Here is a 9,614-nt window from a genome sequence, read left to right on the forward strand (position 1 = left end):
GGAAATCCAGTGTGGAAGAAAGAGATACCAAACAGAATAGTCAGGGACATGCTCTCTAAATCTCACACAGAGATTTTGGATGCTCTATGTCACCAGAAGGAAGGGACTACTGCTAATCACGATTAGTCTCCAAAATAGCATCTCCTATTACTTTTGTTAGAGATAGATTACTATCCTTAATGAGCTAGTGTTCTGTGCCAGTATGGCATTTCTTTTTTGTAAATGCACCACAGTTTGAAGTGAAGCTTCTTTCAAAAAATATTCTTGATCTTTAATTTTTTTCTTTCCCTTATTTTCAATAACTGATTCAAACTTCACTAACAGAACCTGAACCAAGAATAGAGATATATTTCCACATAATGAATAATATATCAAAGAAGGAAGGAAGGAAGGAAGGAAGGAAGGAAGGAAGGAAGGAAGGAAGGAAGGAAGGAAGGAAGGAAGGAAGGATCTTCCTACCTATTACCTATTCTGGAAGCTTTAGTCAAGTTTTGGTGTTATTTGGTCGTGCTGTAAATATTGTGCTGTTTTCACACAGTATTTTCAATAGGCTCAGTAAAATGGTACCAAGACTACCTCTACTTAATAACTGCCCTCATTTCCTGCTAACAGGCTTCCATCCAACCTCTGCACATTATGACAGCCTGTGTCTTTGTGTTTGACCAGTGTAGGTAGGTTTTGGCATTTCCTCATTCAGCTGCCAGATTAATAATAGAAAAATCAAAAAATGCAAGTAAACTCTCCACTAGCAAGTCCAAGTATATTTTGAGATAGGCTTAAACATTATTTCAAAACTAATGAACTAGTTAAAAAAAGTTGTGAGATTTTTAGGGGAAGCAAATATGGTTGTTGTTATGTCTTGATATTGGGGGTGTTGAATCCAGTCAAGTTAGGTCTTTACACTTTTCCCCAATCCTTGCAGCATTGGACACTTCATTTTTAAGGGAAATGAAGCTTCTGATTGCTGCAGGAAGTGGGGCTATGAACATGTCCAAACCCTAGGGATGTGATAGCAAAGATAGCTTCTATATGCCCCCCAAAGGAGGAAAAAGTGTCCCAGGAGGACTTCCTTCCAGCCAGCCAGTGTGGAGCTTTGAGTTTTTAAATATGATTAGCTCTGTTAATAACCTATCCATACACCTGCAGGACAGCAGAAGGAACAGGGGCTGCACATCCTGAATTTCTAGTTAGCCTTTTTCAGAGGATAACATGCTAAATGCTTCATGCTTTAATGCAAACCTGCCCAGACTCCTTACAGCCTGTGCATAATTGCATATGCAAACCTTTAAGCTCCTAGCTGTATTTTTTGTTTCCTTATATGCACACATATGCTCAGTTCCCATGTTTTATACTGCTTCTCTGCATGGTTTTCTTACATTTTATTAGTGATTTTGAATCATCTGTAGGCAAAAAAGCAGGAAACAAGTTTTGAAATAGGGCAGACTGATATAACCTTCAGCAGCACAGGTACAATTACCACCTTTCACAAATATATTAACAAATGAAATATTGCAATTTTCTTTTCAGCTCACTGATTTCACAGGGATGCCAATGAAGCAACTCATGACTTAATGGAAAACAATCATGACTTTTACTTATTCTTCTACTTACACCAAATCCCAGAATAGGATTTAAACAAAGAAAGCCTTATTTCTTACAACAACCCCATTCCACTCCTCCAGACATGTTTATACATGCATAAAATCTCCCTAGGGAATTATTTACTAGCTTTCTTGCCTTTAATCACACAATCAGCAGATTAAAAGGAAGAATGTTGTCCGGAAGTGTACCTTGTTCATTCCATGGTGACTGAGCACCATTTCTGTGAAACCTGAAGTTCCCAGGACAAATTAAAGACTAACACCAAAATGAATAGTGTTTGCACCTATCAGTGGGTTCAGGAAGGCAAATCAGTATCTAGTGTTTGTGAAAAATGCTTTCAGAAATCATTGGAAGAAATTAAATTGCATAATATCTGCATAAGTCTACATTCAAATGATAAAAATAAAAATTTGCAAGGTATGTTTTTCTTTATTTTCTGATGCTTAGACATTAAAGGGCTGTCACCACTTTGAAGCACCTGAGGTGTGAGGAGAATTACAGTTTTTGTCTTCACACCCTGTAAGGGAGAAGTTGGAGTTACACTTGATTTTTGATATAAATATCCTTTAAATACTCATTGCAAATATTGTCACTTGGTAGGTACAATCTACAGACTAGACTAAAAGCTGCTAAGACTTAAAAATCCTGTTGAAGTAATTGAAATTTACACATGCACAAGAATTCAACCTCAGGCTTTTAATAGATACAATTTTCTTTCAGTGCTGATTGTTGTGAATAGCTGATAAACTCTTTTATATTGTATAACATTACCTCAGTGTTACACTTTCCTCAATCACATTTTGAAAATGAATTCTATTTTTCAGAAGTACTGTCTTGAGAGAATATATCCATTAAGGGGAAAAAAAAAGGAGGGATATAAGCATATTTTAGCATGACTCAGATAACTTGTAATCAAAATGAGAGACATTTATAAATAAAAAAGAATTTATTATATTTTTCAACTACTATCACACAAGATGGCTTCAATTCTGGGCTACATTCCTGGAAATCTCCTAACTGAAGTACCACAAAAGTGAATGCAAAACTAAGTATATCTATGTAAAGAAATCACATTTGTCTCTAGGGAAACCCAAGATGTGTGTGGAAAATGGGTATTATTATCCAGCCCAGTGCTTGACAGAGGAGGAGACAAAACAGGTGGTACTTGGGGACTGAAGAACGCAATCAAGATAAGAGTTCTGGCATAATGCAAGCATCAGTGACAGGGCCAAGACGTTCAAAGTCAGGTTGGGTGGAGCTTTGAACAACTTAATCTAGTGGAAGATGTCCCTGCTCACAGCTGGGAACTCTGGGTATTTATAGGTCCCTTTCAACCCAAACCATTCTGTACTATTCTATGATATTTCAAGTCACATGCCATGACTATCCATTTAAAAATGTGAGGGCTCAAGAGAAGCAGAAGTCAGAAAGTCACAGCAGTCAGCATGAGAAAAAATTACTGGAGAAATACTGTAAAATGTCACAGAAAATTACATATGAAAATATTCCTGTTTGTTAGAAAGTTTTCATCACAAGCCAGTAAGGTGGTGTTACAGGAGCATCAGTCATACTATGATCAAATACTGTGGGCAGTATAACCTGTTATTGATTTTATGAGAAAAGAAATCAAATAGATCTGAAAAATAGTGACAGGTTCTGAAATTAACTTTCTAACTAAGGATCATAAGTTTTTCCTAAATATTACAATACCTGCACTGGTCATAATCTTATTTTGATAATTCAGAGAGGACATGTACATTTGTAAGAACAACCACATACTTTCAAAGTACCAACTAGGCAAATATTTCATTTCATGTTTATCTTTTTTCTCTTGTTTAGATAGAATGACATGTAGTAATCACAGAATCCATTAGGTTGGAAAAGACCTCTGAGACCATTGAGTCCAACCTGTGACTGAACATGACCTTGTCAACCAGACCATGGCACTGAGTGCCAGGTCCAGTCTTTCCTTAAAAACCTTCAGGGTTGGTGACTCCACCACTGCCCTGGGCAGTTCATTCCAATCACTTAAGCCTTCCCTGGTACAGCTTAACTCTATGTCCTCTTGTCCTGCCACTGGTTGTCTGGGAGAACAGGCAAGTGCCCCCTGGCTACAACCTTCTTACAGGAAGCTGTAGAGAGAGCAGTATTATCACCCCTGAGTCATGTATAGGAAAACAAAATTCCGCTTCTAATAATGTTTCCTGAAAAAATTGCAATTCAGTTAAAAGAAGTAACCAGAGCCAGTAGCCAGGAATTTGTAATGGATCATACTGGTCTTTCTTCTCCCTCTAGGAGTATTTCTGAATATGTAAATGATTGTCCTCTTAGACCTGTGTATCCAGGAGTTATACCCATGGAGTTACACATCTGTAAGTGAGCAGAGGAACAAGAAGCCCAGCTGACTCTATGAATAGCTACATTTACATTCACATGAAATAAAAATATCTAGTCCACAGAGAAACTGCAGCAATCTCAGTGCTTGTTGTCATAGCAGATTAACACAATCAAAAGATTATAGTACTTTTGATTGAAAACTCTTCTGAAAAATCTAACAATTAGTGTCCCAGTACTAGGAGCTGCAAGTTGAAAATCTGGCCCCTGTTTTGATACGCTGACAAAAGTAAGAGTTTTGGAAAAATCTGGCCTATGCTGTCATTCTGAATACTAAAAATACAGCTTCATACATGCAACTCACATCCCTTCTGTATTTAACTGTACCCAACACATCAATGCCACCATATGGTGTAGTCCTCTTTGCTATATCAGTATTTAATTGACAGCACCAATGGGAGCCCATGGAAATACAGTGATTATGAGTCAGTATGTGGATAACAATGCCAGGTACAGACATTCTCAGAGGGAGAGTGGGAAATGCCTGAGGGAATTCATCAGCTTCTAACATCCTTTCCCATTACTTTCAAGCCCCTAATTTCTGTCAGTAGGACTCACCAGCAGGTTCATGTCTCCTATCTTTTGAAAACTACAGGATGAAATTTCCCCACGCACAGCTTGGAATTAAACCGGCCATGTGCAGTACAGCAGGCAAGAAATGTGTAAGACTAAATGTAGTTTGCACTCAGTTTTTCCTGCCCAGGCATCATACCTCGTAGAGGAGAATACTATGCAGTGAGTATGAAAACTGTCATCTGTTGTGTTGGAATTCTCATCCAAGTACATTGGAAGTTTCTACCAAAATCTGGTTTGGTTTTTTTATTGAAAAATTCATGAAACATATAGAATTTTTTTATCAACTTACAGGAAAAGAAAAACCCAAACCTCATACAGATTATCTTCCTTCTTATATATCTTATAATTTCTGAAAAAGGTTTGAGACCTGGACTTAAACTTGTTCCACTCTGTTTCTTAAAAATCTGCTCTGACATTACTTGCTGTTCACAAAAGATCATAGAAATCATAGAATATACTGAGTTGGAAGGGACCCATCAATATCATGGAGTTCAACTCCTGGCCCTGCACAAGACTATCCCCAGAGTCACACCATGTGCCTGAGAGTGTTGTCCAAAAGCTCTTCAACTCTGCTAGGTGAGAAACCTTTTCCTGATACCTAATCTAAACCTGCCCTGACTCAGCTTCATGCCATTTCTTCAAGACCTGTCACTGATCACAAGAGTGAAGGCATCACTGCCTGCCCTGATTCCCCTCACAAGGAAGTCGTAGGCCATAATGAGGTTTCCCCTCAGTCTCCTTGTCTCCAGGCTGAGCAGACTGAGTGACTTCAGCCACATCTCATACAGCCTCCCCTCCAGCTCTTCACCATCTCTCTGGCCCTCCTCTGGACAATCTCTAACAGCTTTGTGTCTTTTTTTTACTGTGACAACCCAAACTGCACACAGGATTCAAGGTGAGGCCACACCAGTGTTGAGCAGAGCAGGAAAATCCCTTCCCTTGCCTGGCTGGTGATTCTGTGCCTGATGCACCCCAGGACAGGGCTGGTCCTCCTGGCTGCCAGGGCGTTGCTGACTGATGTTCAGCTTTCCAGAACCCTTTCCATGGTGCTGCTCTCCAACCTGTTGCCATTAATATATTGGGAAAAAAACCTCTTTTAACACCTCTATCATGGTTCTTTCCAGCTTTGACTCCTGTTGAGCTTTGGGTGCCTGAATTTTCTCCCTACAGTGATGAGCAACATTTCTCTATTCTTCCCATGTCACCTGACAATATTTCTACTGGGAATACACCTTTCTTTTTTTTTCATTATTTCCTAGAGAAGATCCCTATTCAGCCAAGACGCCTTCTGCCTTGCCTCCTTGACTTGCAACATTTGAGACTTGCCTGCTCCTGTGCCCTGAGGAGGTGATGATTAAAAAGTGATCAGCAGTGATGGACCCCAGCACCTGCAAAAGTATTTTCTCCATGGTCCTTATTTATTAATTCCCTGAGAAGCCTAAAGTCAGCTCTCCTCATGACCAGAGCTGAGGTTTTCCTGTCACTTTTCCTCCTGTTAACAGATTTTAAACTCAATCACTTTGTGGTCATTGTGGCTGCTGTGGCCACCAATCTCCACTCACAAGGTCCTCTCTTGTAACAAGCAGTGGATCAAGGAGGGCCTTTTTTTCTGAGTTGTCTGCCTTAGGACCTGTCCCATAAAGTTGTCATCCAGGTTTTTTAAGAGTCTTCTGGCACAGGATGCAACACCTCTGTGATGTTTCCAGTTATTTCTATGAAGTTGATGTTTCCCAGAAGGACAAGGGCACTTGACTTGGAAGCACCCCTTAGTTCCTCAAAGAATAATTCATTGGCATCATCATCCTGGCTGGGAGGTCTGTAGTGGACTCCCACCGTGACATCCCTTGTTCCTTATTCAGAGGCTCTCAACTGTGCCACTGCCAGCTGTGGGCTCCATGTGTTCTAACCCTTCTATTACACACAGTGCCACCTCCAGTTTCTTCTGCTGTGCCTGTTCCTCCTCAAGAGCCTGTAACCACCCAACAGGGCACTCCAGTCAGAGGACTCCTCCCACCAGGTTTCACTTATGCCAGTGTGGGCCTTTGCCCACCGCATTACATCTGTCCTTCTAGCTCCAGGGCCTCATAATGTTGTAGAAGGTGCTAGTAGTATCTGTTAAATTTTAAGAATTAGGAGAATCCTTCCCCCTGGCATGTGAAGTGACTTGCCTCCAGCCTTTATCTTCAACAGACCCTGACTAATTACCTTGCAGGATTCTGAGTCCACCTACTTCTTCACTCTAGTGAAGGTTGAGACTCCTAAGTGACTTGAGCCTGTAGCTTCTCTGAAAATAGCCAGTCAGTCTCTTGCTCATTCACTCAAATACAATGTAGCTTATTCACTTCCTCCTGTAGCTCCCTGCCCAGGTGACACAGCTTCCCCACTACAGCACACCTGCAATAGAACCTGTCAGCCCCAGCTTCAAGGAGAGGCTTCAGACACTCCTGGAGCCTGTGGCCTGGACAGGTCCATCTGCTGTCAGCAGGACTGGCAGCCTCTGACACGGCTGCTCCTGTGACTCCAGCAGCTGAGGGGAAAGGCCTCTACAGCGCGTCAGTGCCACAACTGAAGTTTTCACTGGTACGCTAACAAGGCTGGAGGGGTCTTTTTGTGCTCTTCTTCACCAGATGATACTGAGTGTGTTTGTCTGCCTGTTGGCTCCTCCTGGGTGGTTGTAGAGGAGCCCTACCTGCTCTCCTCACCTGCCTGAACTGCCATGCAAACTACCATGCCACACCTTCACCACCATGCCACAGCCCTGCTTGTCCCACTCTGGATCATTCATCCTCCCTGGATCCATTTAAATTTCCCATCTACTCCTGAAAATGCCCCTTCATGCCTGATTGGCTGCCCAGGGCTTCCAGATCTAGGTGGGTCTCAGAGCTGCTGCTCAGGTGTTCCTGAGCTCAGGAATGCCCCTGTTCAGCTCTAACCCTCACCCTTGGACTTGCCTCAGTCACCAGTGCTGCCCCTGCTGCTGCTGCTTCTCCAACTGACCCAACAGATGAGGCCAATACCAGACACTAAAATTCTTTAAAGTTTTGGCATTTAAATAGAAGACTGAAACTGCATTAACTCCACTGGACAGCTCCACTTCAGGTATCCATTCTACCTTGTTTCCCTTCACATTTTCAAGTAGCTAATCCCTTTTGTACAGTTGCTGTAAAGTGCCATACACTTTCAGAATACATTTGAAGAGTATGTGCACTTACAGTTTGCAGTATGCCTGGACATCCTTTGCACTGAAAGCTGATCTGTTAATGTACTATAACAGCTATCATGGACTTCTTCCAGAGCACATTAATGTCAACAAAAAAATTCACAATAAACACTGAAATCCAGATCAAATCCTGTTTCCTTACTATTACTGTATGTATGGACACAGATAAATAATCCATTTTCACAAAAATCTCCTGAGCTCTTCTGATAGGTGCCACATTGCCTGTTTGTGCTGAGAGATACTTCAAATAGGATCTTAATAGCACTGGCACAATGGATCTGCAGATTATTTCTCACAGAGAAAAAGACATTATTTATATCCCTGGGCACTCAATTTTCATTCTAAAAACATACTGGGAGACGAGAGAGGGTTAAGTATAGATGAGTGAAACATTTAATAGAAAAAGAAATTGAAAATATTTGGTTTCACATTTGCATACTCTCCTTGATTTACCTGTTACCTTTATTTTAAACAGAGAAATCCAGTGATGAAAATCATGCTTTTAGTTACATACCACTCTAATCGCATATCATGTGAAAAAGCTCCTTTTATTTTTATTTATTTATTTATTTTTTTAATGACAAAAATACTATGTCAGCTTAAAAAATCATGGATTGATTTCAGGTCTGTTTCTAGAAAGTCATGCAAAATTAAGTTTTAAAAGGATTTCTTTCTCGCTAATTCCAGTACGATTAACAGTGAGTATTTTTCAAAAATCTCCTTCATATATATACCAAAGCCTTAAAAGTTTGTGTGGTTTTTCATCCATGGCATTCACCAGCCATAGGAAGAAAAACATCAGTGATAGAAAAAAAAGATGTTCTCATGGGCATTTAGTATTTATACATTTCATATAAAGAATCTAGAATTATTGCTCTGTGATTGGCCTTCCATAACATTCAAAGCAAGTGTCAGCTTACTCCTCTTACATTTATGGCATTTTTTCTGGCAATAATTAATACAGACTAAAAGAAAACTAATCAGTACAGTATGATCCCTCTTAGTGTTTCTAAACTTCATCTGTAGCCTTCTAAAGTTAATGGAAAGGTGGTTGTTGACTTCAGCAATTTGTAGGTTGAATCTTATTAAAATACTTATTCCTGAACCAGCGAAAAAAGGAAAACATGGAGAAACAGTATTATTTTGTGCTACATTTTAGTAATTCCACTCTCTCAAAAAAATTTTCACCTCTCTCTGGGGTAACCACTAGTGTGAAGAAACAGAAATAAGACCAGAAGCCCACTAAGTGTGCTCCAAGACAATTATTTAGCATTAAAAAATAAGGTGCAGAAAATGAAAACAGTACAAAAACAAAAGTGAAATTTTACACTGCATTAATAAATGGTGTAATAAGGGTTGCTGTGTCACATTTGTGCCAGAACAGGTATCTAAATGTCTCTGGTAATGCCTGGATCTGTGAAGTGCTGTGACATTTGGCATTGCAGATTAGGATTCAGGCTTCATCACAGTATTTTGGTATTGTCAAAATCCCTCAAGAACAGAATGCATAATTTGCATGGGCTGTGGAAGAATAGGTGTTGCTGTTCTAGCACAGGGGGAAAGGCCATCTATGGCTGATCCACTGCATAGCCTACAGGTGCACAGCAAACTGCCCACAGCTTCCAGATTTGAAAGAGGACAGTGTGTTTAAAGCCAAGGTAGGTCTTCAGGAGATTTTGTAGTCTTTTGAAGGAGAATTTCATTACAAGAAATGAGAGAAAAATATTAAAGATGTAGGTTGAATCAAGGTGATCTGGAAGAATTAAACATCCAGGTCTCAAACTTTCCTAGTGCTCTCAGGAATTTGAATATGTGAAGAGGA

Source organism: Pyrgilauda ruficollis, unplaced genomic scaffold (assembly GCF_017590135.1).
Source record: "Pyrgilauda ruficollis isolate IOZ18807 unplaced genomic scaffold, ASM1759013v1 scaffold1, whole genome shotgun sequence".
In the NCBI taxonomy this organism is placed as follows: Eukaryota; Metazoa; Chordata; class Aves; order Passeriformes; family Passeridae; genus Pyrgilauda; species Pyrgilauda ruficollis.